Genomic DNA, 15521 nt, shown 5'->3' on the forward strand with positions numbered 1-15521 from the left:
AGGCTGGGGTGCAAGGCATACAGAGTGTTTTACCTCCTCTCTCTAATATTATGTGGAACAACTGTGCAAGCAGGATCCTTAGAGATTAAACCATATACTTTGATTTTGTAAACGGAGAAATGAAACCCATAAGTCATTCATCTTGAAATGCACAATCATTCAGCCACCAGGTACAAGACCTTCACAACACATAGCAACAAAATTCTATTTGGTCTAGAGTTCATATTTCAGAATAAAACTGACTTGGATTTTCTGAAGTCTATGTATGTTTCCTATCTCGAGATGGTCAAATAGAGATATGCCCCAAGTGCAGGAGTTGGCAAACTTCTTCTACAAAGAGCAAAGATAACAGGCATTGTGGGCTATGCGGTCTCTGTCACAACTACTTAGCTCTGCCACTGTGGTGCAAAAGCAGCTATAGGCAATTAACAGGTGACACTGTGTTCCAATAAAACTTTACTTACATAAAAAGTCTACGCGTATGCTGGATTTGGCCCATGGGCTATATTTTGCTGATCTCCGCTCTAGTGGATCTCATTTGACAATGAGCTTTTGGGGCTACAGATCTCAAGTTTGCCTTAATCAGGTCTTATTTCACCTAAAATCTCCCTTAGATTCATAGAAGTTAAATATACATATTACAAGGAAAAATCACAGAACTAGGAGCTTAGAGAGTGAACCTTATCAGCAGCTATGATAATTATCCATGCAACACAGGGAAGGAGGGAAGGAATAGGAATCAGAAATAGAACTGCTCCTGCCCATCCAAGCACCATCTAAGTAACCAAGCACCGAGCCTCCCTAATTGAATATTGTCTCTTCTCCCCAGCTTAAGGAAGATGAAGCTCCCAAGATACTAGGTAGATTTCCATCATTCCCTCCTCAAAGAAAATGACTCTCATCCATTCTCACTGGAGGCAACTCTAAGCTGGGCTGCTTTGCTTGGCTGGCAAGCCAGACACAGGGCAGACATAAAGGGCTTGTAGGCAGATCTGGTCTTCCCTGAGCCCACTTTGCCATGGGCAGGGTGAGTGGGTAAGGAACAGGAGGCTCAACTCCCTTCCCTGTTTGCACTTGATTTAGAAAAAGGGGTTCTCAAAAGCAGCCTTAGCAATCTGCAAAACCAACAGGGTTTATCACTCAGAGAGCGTGTGTTGTTCACATGAGTGCATCGAGTCAGAATTTGAGAATTATGGGCAGGAAGCTCACGACTTAAAAAATAGGACAAGAAACCTGGTTTCCAGAAGACATATCGCAGACTCCTATTTGATGTGACAGTGAAAAGGAGATTCAACATCATTTATGTCTTAGACCTCCTACAAGTGCTTCTTTCCAGAAAAGTATTTCCTCCAGAAAGTTGTAATCATGTAGCAAAACTGTGCCCTGTACCCAGAGATGCCGTGTGAAGGAATCCACGCTGCCTCGGGTCAACCAACAGAGATGCTTCATGTCAAAATTCAGCTTTTAAAGAAAATGACAAATGATCATCTAGCATTACATTTCTTTGGTTGGTTTGGGGTATGGGATGTTCCATGTGACACCAAACATCTGGATAAACATTTTTAAAGTTTTAAAGATCCAGACGGTTGGTGTCAAAAAGACTAAATAGTCAGATGACTGGCACATTCCCTCTTTCCACCTTCTCAACTAAGGATCTGCTACCTCTAAGTAACCGCACTAATCTTGCTGCAGCATCCCCCAGGGCTCACCGGTTTCTACAAAAATAAAAGGAAATGTGAGAACCACACTGAGTTAAGTCAGCTCTGATTTGGTTGATTTTACTCAGTAAAACTTAATGATACTTAACTCTAAAGCATTCAGAGTCGGTGTCTGAACAACCACGGACCATTACACACCAAAGGAAAATACCTACCAGGACTTCTCATTCCGATTAGATAATAAAAATGGGAAAGGGCAGTATTTTGGTCGTTAGCCCACAATTAAACACGATTCAGCTGCCAACATTACATAAAAGCTGCGTGCACTTACGTCCAACCATTTATCTACTCCTCTTCCTGTAACGAGGAAGCTAGGGTGTTCACTCGAGACAGCACGTAATACACGTCACAAACTTTTATAAACGGTTTCTTTTTAAATGCTCTCATCTTCTTTGTTTTGTGATTGACAAGTTTAACTGTTGCTTTTCCTTATCATAAACACATATGCATGTACATAAGTATATAAATATATAAAAAGATTATTCCGAAGCAGGTCAGCCTTTTCTTTAGGAAGTCACCATCCTGAGAAATATAAGCTAAGGCTTAAGAAGTCTTATATTTGAAAAAAAGAAAAGAAAAGAAAAGTCTGGGAGGAGATAAGAAGTTTCTTATCCTTTATGGACACGAAAGTCATCAAAACAAATCAGGGTTCAGAATCTAAGAAAGATGATACTACTTGCAGGAAGGTTTAGTGCCACGATTCTCAAAGGATGAATGAGCCATTTTGTTTTAATTTCTAGTACAATAAATGTTGATTGATTTAACCCAAACAAAAGCTCTTTGGGAGTCTAATTATTTTTAAAGGGTAAAGGAGCCCTAAGACCAAAAAATCTGAGTACTTTTGGTTTAGTGGAAGAAAAATGCTTCTTAAATTTATTTTGTCTCCTCTGTCTCCCACTAGCTGTGCAAACTTAGCCAAGTTACATAGTCTCTCTGGTCTTCCATTTTCTATGAATCAAATTAACCACGCTTATAAGTGCCTGCTCAAGCAGGTTTCCTGCTGAAATACAATATCCAGAAGGTCAGGATTATGTTTGTGGTGCTCATTCTATTTATTCCATATCCACAGAGCTTAGCACAGCCCACTGCACGATACATGATGGGGCCTCAACAAATACTTATGAATCGATTGGCAGGGGAGTTGTGAGGATTAAATAGGATAATATGCATAAAGTGCCTGGAAAAGTACCTGGCACATGTCATAGGAGATCAGTAAGTGTAAGATCTCTTTCTTCGCCACTAATGCTGTTCTTAGTGGTAGCAGACAAGTGAGAAAATATGTGGTTTATCTATATAAAGTGAATATTTAAGGCATTGATTCTCAATGTGGTCCTCAGCCTACCAGCATCAGCATCACCTGGGAAACTGACACAAATACAAATTTGGCTCCACCGCCAGACCCACTGGATCAGAAACTCTGGAGGTGGGGACCATTAGCTTGTGTTGTAACAAGCTCTTCAGAAGATTCTAATTCATGCTCAAGGGTGAGAACTATCGCTTTAAAATACACATGGGGTCTCCCTGAAAAAAAGAGTATTTTATGCTAGCAGCATTTTGGACTTTAATAACAAAGAGTACCCACTATGCTCTATTGCTGGCTGCCTAGGATCTTTTCTGGACACACGTAGGAGATATAGAAAGTCAACTACAATAAACGTCTGTTGCTGGGCCTTACAGGATGGAGTGATTGATTTTGTATTCTGGCTGTGTATCTGGGGGCCAGTGCTAAACATACTTTGCATTTGAAATAAAGCTGGAACCAGCAGGAACAGGGGAAGTTATATCTTAGAGAAAACCCTAGCGTAACCCTTGAGTCATCTTCGGGGCTGGGCGTAAAATCTGTGGGTGGGAACAGAGGTGGGGAAGAGAAGGAAGGAAAGTAAATGGTTGTGTCAGTAGCTACGGAAAGCATACATCTAACTGCCGATTTCTATCATACCTTCATAAACATACTCCTACTTTTCACAGCTCCCTTGCAACACAGCAAACTACTACCATTAGGGACATTATGCGTAAGCACTAACCTTAGAGGAATGCCACCAGCCAAAAACAGTTACAATTTGAGTAATTTCTATGTACCCACAATACAACAGGTACTTGGGATGCTATAGATGTCCACTGTTATCTTTGGAGACTCACAACTAACCTAGGGCGTAGGTCTGTAAAAACTGAGCTTCCAGAGATTAAGCAGAGCTGGGATTCAAACCCAGGAATGCCTGACTCCAAATGTATGCCCTTCACTAATAATTCCACCTATCTAAATACAATACAGAGAATAATAGCCTTGCAAATATAATGGAGCACATTTTAGGGGCCATGATTCAAGTTAATGTTTAAACCAAAACTCCCATAATAATCTTTGAAAACAATCCAATAGATTTTTCAAGTACAGTATATATTGTATTACATATACACTGTTGTACAGTAATATATCTGTAGAACTTCAGACATATTAACTTAGATTATATAACAGCAAACAATAAAAATATGAGTATTTTTAATAAATAATAGATCGTGTAGATTTGATTTTGAGTAAGTTAAATGTACACTGTAGCCACCTACAAACTTGGCCTGGATCCAGGATACGTGCTAAGTCAATGGGCACGCATATAGGGTAATAGAGGGAGCGCTCTACGTACCAGAAGGTTCTAGGTTCTCTGGAGCTATAGCATGAAGTGAGCTGTACAGCTGCTACCCGGAAAAGCTTACGGTAACACCCATGAGTAGTGATGTTACGGCAGGGGCTAGAGCACAGTCAGGCCTGGAGAGCATTTGAAGAAAAGAGGATCTGAGCCTTCTTGAGAGAAGCAGACATAGAAGGATGGATAAGAAACAAAGATCACATAAAAACACGGATTTGAGAGAAATACCCTAGTCTTAGAATTGGGGTGGGGACCCCCTAGATTAGATGTTCTCTTCCTCCCCAGTTGTTAGTGCTTTGGCACTGACACAATTATTTATAAAATTGAATTAATAATATCTAACTCACAGAATATGTATTTGTAGTGATTATATATGTGTTTTTGTTTATACAGTACAATAATTTTATTTCTTCTGTAAGATAAATATAGATTGCCAGAAATAAATTTAAATCACTTTTTCAAAAGTACTATATCTCCCTTAAAATCTTCTCTGGGAAGAACAAAGAGCAGGAGTAGGAGAGTAAGAAAAACCAACACTCAGTGCACACCTACGATGCAGGTCCTCTGCTACCTTATATAGTTTTACCACCATTTTTACAAATGAGGCAATAAGGCTCAGAGAGGTTTAGTAATTTTCCCAAAGCCAAACAGCTCTTGAGTGGCAGAGCCAGGATTAAAACTAAGTTCGTTTACTTTCGAAGCTTAAGCCCTTATCATAACACAACTCGACAAGTGTTTGTCTTTATCAAATTGCATTGCAACTTAAGGATTTCTTGGAACATTCCTGAATAAGAGTGAGGAAGAAAAAATAGCCTTGTTCATGCATTCAACCAAAATTTTTTGAACAACTACTACACACCTGGCCCTGTTTGGGGTTCAACAGTGGATAAAACAGAGAGAGTCCTGCTCTCATGAAGCCTCTAGCACCACCAACCAGCTTGGCTGGGTGATTTCACCTTGCTTGGCCTCTGTTTTCCTCATCTGGAAAATGGGAAGGAGTATGCCTAATTGTATTGGATTGTCCAGCTCTCACATTCTCTGACTCCATAAGAAGCATTTCTTTTCCTATTCCTTCAAAATTCAATCAGGCCATGAGCTGTGATGAATGTTACTAGCTGCCCCACCCCAAATCAACTATTTCTACCCTTCTCTTATCAGGCCTTTTCTCCAACATGATTCACAACCAATTAAGTTACAGAATTTCAGGGGCACCCAGCAAAGGAATTCCGACCCTGCTACTCAGATTTGCCATCTACTTGGCCAGATAAAATTACATGCATGGTCCAAGGTGGCCATCTCCGGTTTCAAAATAATGTGATCTTGGGCACAAACTTCCTGTTCAACTGTTCTATTTTATCACTGGAATTATCATCTCTAAGTTATTTGTTGGAATAAGTGCACAAAATATAACAAAGACATCAAATCTGGCATCCTATGTCCCCAGTGCCTACTAATAAATGAAAAGCTTTTCTGTCACTTTAATGATAACGATAAGGCATTTCTTTCAACCATCCTATTGCCCTTATTATTTTTCATTTTTTGTTGATACTTGTATTGAATATAACTTTCAATATTTTAAAAACAGAATTTTTATTTAGGTTGTTCCAGATGCACTGGTTAGTTGTAAAGGTTTTGTTGTTGTTATATTTCTATTATGTTTCCTTTAAAAATCATTTTCCTGTCTAAATGGATCAAGTCAATTACACAGGCATTTATCTTTTGATATTAATGAAATTAATACATACAGGACAGTGGAACAAGCTGAATGGATTTAAGAACCTCTATTATCACTGTTAAATGTATATAAAGCACATGCTGAGTGAGAGTCCCCTTCCCTTTCTTCTCCCCCAGAATTACCCTCCAGAGACCCTATTCCTTGAAATACAGGGAGAGAGTAAAACACTTTAGTGTAAAGGACTTGAGGGACCATTTTCCAGGTTTTTTGAGACAAAGCAAATAAATCTGGTATCTCTTACCCCACATCATTTGTTCATTTCTCTCCTCACACTCACCACTACAGGTTTTAATGTTTCTTCTCACACGCCTGTCTGCCCCTCAAGCCTGCAGCTTCAAAAGTTATGCACTTAACGTTCATCCCCAATGCCTAACATAGCTCTTGGTATAATGGCTGTGATCAGTTATTATTCTACAGATGCATAAATGAGGGCGGGGCGGGGGGGGAGTGGTGAAAACAGGAAAAAGAGGCTCAGATGGGAAGGACAGAATGAAGTTTTGGGAGAACTTTCAAAAGAAAGGGCACAGGAACTAGCATTTTCCTGCCCACTAAATACCGGACACTTTTAAACATTCTACATTTACAACCATTACTAGTCCCTTTTTCCAGATGCTAACATTCATGCAGGTGAAGTAATGCACTCAAAGGCCTGCAGCTTGAAAACCGTACACCCAAGATTCAACCAGGCATTTCTGGATCCAGAGTTCTGCCTCTGGAGAGAGAAAGGGCAGCCAGACTCCAGAAAGATTGTCAGGCAGAACCTTGAGAGCAGGCATGCTGTCCAGTCAACCAGGCACCGGAAGTGCCCCACCTGATGCTGAAGGCAAAACCTTTTGTATCATCTCTGAGCGAGGCAATCTGAGATGGAGAGTCAAAGTCTCCAGAAAAACCAATACCTCATACCTGGGATCCTCTTTGAGGTTCTGTCAAACCCCATTTCTGAGCCCAGAAGTCCAGCTCATGGTCCCTGGAGGTGGGCTCCGCCAATGTTCTAGCGCCCTCTAGCGACCGTCCACTATAATGCCAACCGTCTCCTTCCCTTCCCTCTTGCCTCAGGAGCCCCTTGGCTGCCCTAGCCTTAGACCCCCAACAGCCTGATTTTGTTCCTCCTCTCCCTCAAAGCGGAATGCATATCTCTGCAGAGGTTTAGGATAAGGAAAGCCTTTTAGTCAATACACCTTACACCTGCGAAGGTTTCTAGAATTAACCTGAAATACTGTATTTCCTCCCTGATGTGTCCAAGGAGAAATATCTCTAGTTTTCTAAGTAATAAGAAAAACAAAGTTGGAAATGTTATGTTCTGAGCCAGAGATGGAAAAACAACATTCTAGAAAGTTTAGTCTTTTTGCATGGACCTTTAATTTAAAATAGAATAAAGGATTCCCCTGTGGGTTCCTGGAACTGTAAACACGCATCAAATCTCTTTGTTTACTTTATTGACTCAGTTGTGACATTTAAAATAGAAAGCTAAGACTGTGTATGAGCAATTCTTCACAAAAGATGCACATTAACCGGGATGGCTGCAGACAATGACTTTGTACAAATTTAATCATATCTATTGGGTAAATATTGCACTGGCTCCTAGAGACAGCAATGTAATAAGTTCCAAGCTTCTCCTCCAAAGGAGGTGGGAGCCCCCCCCACCACCAGCATCCCCAATTTAGTAAAGACTATCAGTACACATGGCGCCACAGATTGGCGCCACCACAGTAATTATCTCCAGGGAATTTGAGTCTCTTTATAGAGGAGTAATCAAGAGGGTTGTTGAATGAGTACCCTGATCTTGAGCATGTCACCTCTCTGAGGTTCAGATTCCACATCTGTCAAATTAAACAGCTAGAGTCAACAGATTATCCCCAAGCTCTCTTCCCATTCTGAAGGCCATAGATTCAAAAGGATAAAGTTGTTGCCCATAGTTTAGGGATGAGTGTACCCCAGACCAGCTTAGGTGGGCTCCCCCAACTCCTACGAGTATACTAAAATCACAGGACTAGAATAAACTTTACCAAATAAGTCATCTTTATCACTTCCCACTTTTCCAGACCTGCCTTCGGGCCTTCAATATTTACTAAGCTAACAGTGGTTCTCAAGAGACTTTCTCAAGAACACAGCAGCCGAATAGAGGACTTCCTGGGATTTGCCAACTTAGGGAAAACATACTATACATCATATATATATATATAGTAGTTCATGGGACTAAACAGAAAGCTCCCACATTAATGAGGTTTCTAGTACAGAAAAGACTGAAAGTATATGCAGGCACTACTATGTTTTTATTATGCAGTCACAAGTTTTAGCAGATAGCCACTGGTTGACTTAATGCTAACTGAGGCCTTACTATATATCATCTATTTCAAGTAACATAGAAAAGACAGCACGTTTTGCCTGATCCATTTACTGAGCTTGATTTCGGACTTACCATCAACCCCCACTTAAACACTCTACTCAAAGAATGGATTTATAACTCCAACCCCCTTAATTTTCATAACATGCTTCCCTCAAAAGAAAAACCATTATAGAATTTTTAGGGCATCCCCCCACAAATTAAAGTCTTGCAATCTGTTCATTACCATCTATATTCAATCAGGAGAAAGGTAGAACTAAATACAACTCTATTATTCTATGTGGCAAGGTCAGTTCTAAGGCACTATAGGATGGTCTTGAACCATGTGACATTTTATTTTAAATGCGTTTTAAATTTTGTCTTGATATTTTGTGATTCTAATATACTGACTACTGTTGCCAAGGAAATATGACTTTGAGTTACTGCATGGACCCAAAGGGGCTTTTGTGGTTTTTTAAAATATTAACAAGAAAAAAATGGAAAAATCAAATATAGAGAACAAATTTGGCCCTTTTCTTCTCCTAAATGCATGAAATGCAGACCCTCTGGCTACATCTCTGATTAAAAAATATAAAGACTCAATAAATGACTTTCCCAACTAGTGTAGAGACTTTCTCCCAGTCAGGTTGATACCATCAAAGTACTCTTCTCATTCTTTGTTCGGGATTCAGAGCCCTGTGAAAGTATGGGACATTGATTACACACAACGTGAACTGCTCATCTCCAATATGTTTACCTCCAAATGGAAAAATTCTTTGTGTAAATAAAGGTGGCCATATGGTCCAGAGTGTTCTATTTCAGGGAACTTACAAAATGAAGACAGAGAAAGGAATGGTGCAAACCATTTAAACGCATCCGGTTGTGTTCCAAAAAATTCGAATGCAGATAAGAATAAAGATTCCACCACTAACCCATTTTTTTCTCCATGATTAAGGTTTTCAGTCATGATGGTGAACTTAATCTGAAGATGGGAAGAATCGAGGCTTCTATTTGTTGGAATACTACATAAAACTTCTCTGGGAACAGATAACATGTTTGCTTCCTAAAATGAGGTATTTTTAAATCAGAAATTCACATGCAGATCAAGATACACTATAGTACAAGACATTTTTCAATTGAAACCTCTAAAAGCAGGGTTTCCTTAAGATAAACCATTGATTCAAGCTAAAGGCCATGTTGCTACCAGACACCCAGAGATAAACAGAAATCTTTTAAACACAATTAAAAAATAACTCACAAACCTCAGAGCAACTATTTTAAAAGAAATATTTAGAAGCTCTAGCAAAGTGGTTGTCCCATGCTGGGAAGCACACCGGACCCCAGCTGTGTCTGCTCCCAATAAAGTGTGCTGGAGTGTGTCTGAAAGAATAAAAATGAGGCCGACCACTCAAAGGAGAGGTGTAGGTCTGGCTGTGAGAGTTTGCACACGGTAACACATGACTAGACCTTTGGTTCCATTATAAGCAAACTCTTCTCACCCAACCATTCAAAACTGCCCAGGATTCAACATCCACTCCTGCTATGAACTGCACTTCCTTTCATGTAATGATCAGGGGAAATCACCTAGTTTTGATGTGGTTGGAGTGTGATCCTATGAAACCATCAGAACCTTCCCTTCAGAGATAAATGAGGAGAATCTGGCCTTTATTAGTACACACTATTAACACAGGTGTCCTTTCTGTATTCGCCATTTCTATTTTTATCTACCTCCCTACATGTGAGTACCTTTGACCTACTCTGAGCTCAGACCCCTGATCTGTTAGAGTAACTTTGGCAGTCTTTAAAAATAGACAAGCAAATAAAAAGAATTTAACCTAGAAGCAGCAGCTCAGTAAGGAAAATGAAAACATCAGAAGTTTCTGAATTGCAGCCATAGCCATCCTGAGCTGTGTCTTATCTGCTGGGTAATAGAAAAAAAATGGGACCTTCCTAAACTTAAAGGTCATCATATAAAATAAGTAAAGTTGTTGCTTGCCTCTTGGCTTCTGGGGGATGTGCTGTGAAATTTAACCAATAGATACTAAAACAAAACATACATTGTCATGGATTCAAAACACCTGGTAAAGTTTTTTTGGGGGGGTTGTTTTGACATAAAGTAAAAAATAAAACACAAACGTCTTTGAGAATAAGAATTGTTAAGAGGGCAGCAGAAAGAAGGAATGGGGACAAAAGAATATTTCATTTGAAGTTAAGGTAGTTTTTCCATAAAAGCAGGGTATAGTCTTAGTTTCAGGAGAACACTTTTGAGTACCTTGGACAGCTAAAAAATGCTGTTTAGGAAACAGAAAACCAAGTGAGCCAAGAACAACCAAGAGGAATGCTTTAAAAATTCCTGGCAAAGCAGCAAGAGGATGAAGGGCTGGTTTTACATAGTTTTAAACACAGGTGTAGAGGAGCGGCGGCGGCGTCTCCTCCCAAAAGGCACTGAAATCCCAGGGCATTCTCCCCTCTCTGCTCATCTTTTCTCCCTTCACCTCCGGAACTCCCATGGCGCACACTTCATAAGCTCGTGCCCCAAGGATCATCTCTGCAGCTCGAGGTTTTTCCTGGAGCCTGGCAAGTTCTGGGGCTGGAAACCAGCCTTGCAAGGCCGCCGGGGGGCGCGGTCGAATCTGGAGGGCAGGATGGGAACCAGAGCCTTAAAGCCCACCCATTTCCTTCAAGAGGAAGGAGGAGTGCATCTTCATAAGAGTTTCTCTCAGAGTTCAGCCTGCTACCCAACGGGTGGTAATCAATACTCACTTGGCGTGGACCAAGACAGTTAGGACACCTCCTAACTGTCTCTCTCGTTCGCTCCTTAACAATCCTCAGGCGTCTATGATACCACACGGGGTCGCGATCTCTTTAGTTAGCTATAACTAGCTCTTCAGTAGTACCTCGAGTGCTATCACCCCGTCCCCTTATCGCCCTGGCTACTTTACTTAGCAGAGAAAGGAGAGCCAAGAGGTATGGCTGAATCAAGGGACTTGCAAGTCTACTGATTAGTTTTAAGCCGGAGAGTCCCTATAGGGGTTCGGGGGCGGGCTGAGAGGCTGAATCCCACTGCAGCTAGGTCAAGCCATTGGACACCGCTGCAATTTCCCGGAGTTTTCTCACCATCAGAAGGGAAGCTGCAACTTCAGCCAGGACTCTTCTCCCCTCCCCCACCCTTACTTCTAAAATAGTACAGCCCTCGCCTCTTCAGGAATTGCAGGACCTGCCACTCAGCAGGTGCACCGCGGTCCCCCTCCGCGGGCTGCTTCCCCATCCCATGCGCCCCACCCTACCTGTGCGCGTAAGGCGACTGTCAGAAGGCAAGATGTAGGGGATGAAAGTTCCCTTGGATTAAAGACTATGCTTGTAGCTGATTCTTAAAACAACAACAGTAATGATAAACAAGGAAATCAGAGCGAAAACCAGTGCATCTCAAAAGTTGGTCTTGCTACGCAGCAGCCCCAACAGACTTTGCAATCCTAGCGCCCCAAGAACACAGGAATGCAGAGTTGGCATTTACTTACCTGGGTGTGCCAACCTCGAGGAGTAGAAAGAGAATTCAGCCCGGGACGAGGTCTGTCCCGCCCCCAAGATGCAAAATCCGGCTTTGGAGTAGAGGTGGTTGGTGGTGTAGTTGTGTGGTGGCGTTACGGTGTCGGACTTCCCTCCTCCGTCGTCCTCTGAGGCCAGTTTAGCAACAGCGGATGGAAAAGATGCTGGGAGGAGAGTTTGGTCTCTCCGGAAACCCTGACTCCATTCTTGGTAATGGGGGCTGGGGAAAGGTGAAAATGTTGGGGGTAGCAGCTCAGCTCTCAGTTAACTCAGAGAATAAAGTGGAGGTTCTGGGGAAAGGGGGCGAGCGGAAAGGAGCCAAGGAGGAAGGAAGGAAGGAAGAGAAGGGAGGCGAGCAGGTAGTGGGGAGATGGCAGCTTCTCAGAAAGATTTCCACCTTCTGACGAAACCCATGCGCCCAGCAACCCGAGAGATACTAGTTCGGAAACCTCCGCGCGAGCGCCCCCTGGGGGGTTCCGGCGGACTCGAGCCTTGACCAGGGAACTCGAGTCCGCGGCTCCGCCCCGGACTGGGCGGGTGTTGCGCTCAGGGGTCCTGCAGCGTCTGCGGTCCAGGCTTCCTACTCAGCTCTGTCGCTCACACCAGGCTCCCGGGGACATTTAATTCTGTTCTCCAAGCATCTGGCCCTTATCACCACTCAGGGTAAAAGAGTAATATCTGCGAGGGGTGGGACTGATACTTTTTTGCACACAGTCAAGGAAACTTCTTGGATGGATGCTCAACTCCCACCAAACAATATTGCTCACCTCTGTATCCCGTGTCCACAAAAGTGCCTGGCGTGTGGTAGGAGTCCGATAATTTTTTTTTTTTTTTAGTCAGTAAATGCATGAATAAATTAATGGACAACCAGGCTTTTTGGTCATCCCATAATGTCTTCCTGAATTCATCTACCTCACAAGATGAAGAAACGTTTAGGGAGTACCTACGTTTAAAAAATGGATATAAACATGTCGTCTTATGTAAGGGGTAACCACTGTCTCGTGTTATGAAACACTTTAGAAATGAAGTGTGGCTTTCCTGTCCCAAACTTATTCAAAGTCAAATTCAGACAAATGAGCACTGGAGGAACATATTGTGTCTGATTGTTTCTGCAACAGAAGATAAACTAGACAACTACATTCTCTCAGCATATAGGTATTGTCAGAATCACAAAATGAACTTCAAAATCCATAATGTTCAGAAAAGACTTTCTGACATTGAGATGATTGAGATAGGGATGTTACAATCTAATATGGATAGAGATATGGGGAGACAGGAGCATTTTTCACTCCATCCTCTTAAGACACTATCTAACAAGACTCTCTTCATGTAAAGAGGTTGTCAGCCAAGAGCCTTTCACCAACTGCACAGCTCTCAATTTGGAAGTCGGAGGAGAAATAGGATTAGGAGATTAGGAGCAGGTGCCACACTAATGATTCTATAGTAACAATTAGGATGATCTTTGAGAAACAGAAGAAAAGTCTTCAGGAAGAAAAAAAAAATGACATTTTTCTCCCCTCAGGTCACCTCTCAAACCTTCTGAAGTAGAATAACAATAAATGTGGACCCTAGAAAGGATCTTAAAGAGTTTGTCTGTATACGGAAGATCTTTTGATTCACTTTGATTGGAAAACCTTGGGTTGTGTGATTAAGAACTAGTCAATCATTGTGGCCTTGGGATATAGGATCACTCTGATAGGCCAGGCTTTCCACAGTGCCTGGGAGCATTCAGTGTGCTCCATAGTGGCGGTCCTCAACCTTTTTGGCACCAGGGACCAGTGCTATGAGAATCTAATGCCTGATGATCTGAGGTGGAGCTGAGGCAGTGATGCTAGTGCTGGGGAGCAGCTGCAAATACAGATGATTTGCTCACTTGCCTGCCACTCACCTCCTGCTATGCGGCCTGGCTTCTAACAAGCCACGGACCAGTACCAGTCTGCAGCCCAGAAGTTAGGGACACCTGCTCTATAGCACACCTGGAGCTAGGGTGGAGCCCCACCTATTGATCTACACTGACTGAGAGTAAGACACAAGGAAGGTTCCCCAAAGGAAATTTGAGGTCTTCCTATCAAGAAAGGGACAATGAATGCTGGGCAAAGTCAGCATATGTTTAATAAATATGAAAATGTAAGTCAGAAAATATTCCTTTCAGGTTTGATGAAGAAATAGCCGCAAAGATTAATTTAAAATTTGAGCCGGATTGAATTTACAAAGAGGAAGGGAAAGAAAAGGAAAGTCGTTATGCATTTTCTTGCATGTCGATTGTGTCCTCTGAAACTTAAGTCCTATGAAGGCAGGAGGCAGCCTGTGTGTTGTCTGGTTCATGATTGTAATCCCAATGCCTAGCTCAATGTCTGTTACTCATTAGGTAATCAATAAACATTTGTTAAATTTCTAAAAATACCTTAAAGGTCATTTAACACAAACCACTTATTTTATAGGTGAGAGAAAAGGAATTAAGATGTGCTGAACACATCCTATACCCAGACAATAGTAGGCACTCTATTGACCAGCTCATTTAATTTTCTCAACAACTTGCCGAAGTAGGTTTTATTATACCCACAAAAACCTGGGATTTGGGTTGTCACAATGACTACATCAGGGAACACAACTAGTTAATGTGAGAACAGGGAGTGTTAATTGAAGAAGGCTCTCAAGGGATAACTAAGAATGGCCAGACACATGAACCCAAAATCAGAAGTAATAGAGTCAGAATCCACAGGGAAGAATCCAGTAAAATCATCTCTGCCCCCTCCCCATGTAAGAAGCATAAACACACAAACTAAATGCAATGCCACAACTTGTGACAAATATGGTTTCCTCTGCCAGCAGGCTTCAGCTCCCTAATTAGAAACAGTCGCCTGCAAGCCGGTGTGCAGAACACATGTGCAGATTTATGCCAAACTTGGATTTTTTTTTTTTCTCAATGCATGACCCTGAAGGTAAATTCAAAGAGGCTCTTGGAAAGGCACATAAAACAGAATTTGTTCCCACCTCACCTCTCACCTGAAACCAACAGCTCATCTCTACAAATGAAGATGTATAACCAGCTAATGAACTATTGTCGCAATCACTGCACCCACAGCAAGTTGCTCACCAGCCGGAGTCCCTTGAATTGTGACATCAAAATCTTATTTGTATCACTCACCTCCTTCCAACTCTCCTTTTCATGGATTCTGAGCTGCTGGGTTCTACAGCCATAGTCAAAATTATCTGGAGCCACGGTGCCTCTGGTGTTTCCAAGCCGAAAAGGAGGCTCCAGCTCTGGGTAGATTCAGTAGCCGGGTCTCTGTTTAACACAAGGAGAGGCATCCACTCGCTGTCCTATGCCAATATGAAAGGCACCCCACCCATCAGTGTGACAAGTGAAATGCTGGAATGGAGCCAGGGAACAAAAGGGAAGAAATGTGGATTCTTACCAATTCAGTTGATACCATTTTTTAGGGGTAGCAGATGATGAAGGGGAAAAACAGGCAGAGAGTCAGTGCCCTGCATTAAAACCTTGGATTCTTCACTGAATGAGTCAGGGTGAGCATTTTGTTTTGAAATTGAATTTC

At 41.9% G+C, this 15521-nt stretch overlaps 1 protein-coding gene across 2 annotated transcripts in view; it reads right to left on the reverse strand.

Annotated features, from left to right (window-relative positions):
• CPNE4 (copine 4) overlaps nucleotides 1-15132 on the reverse strand; it is a 412001-nt gene extending 396869 nt beyond the window's left edge. The window contains exons 1-2 of one of the 2 annotated variants that reach the window (XM_039837137.1): nucleotides 15113-15132; nucleotides 11937-12184 (exon numbers count right to left, since the gene is read on the reverse strand). The gene's annotated coding sequence lies outside the window, so the exon portion shown is untranslated. Of the gene's footprint in view, nucleotides 1-11936; nucleotides 12482-15112 lie in introns of those variants that run through there. The other variant, XM_039837136.1, reaches the window with a different exon arrangement.
• Between the last annotated feature and the right edge of the window lie 389 nt (nucleotides 15133-15521).

The sequence above is a fragment of the Pteropus medius genome, unplaced genomic scaffold (genome assembly GCF_902729225.1).
Source record: "Pteropus medius unplaced genomic scaffold, Ma_sr-lr_union100, whole genome shotgun sequence".
Lineage (NCBI taxonomy): Eukaryota > Metazoa > Chordata > Mammalia > Chiroptera > Pteropodidae > Pteropus > Pteropus medius.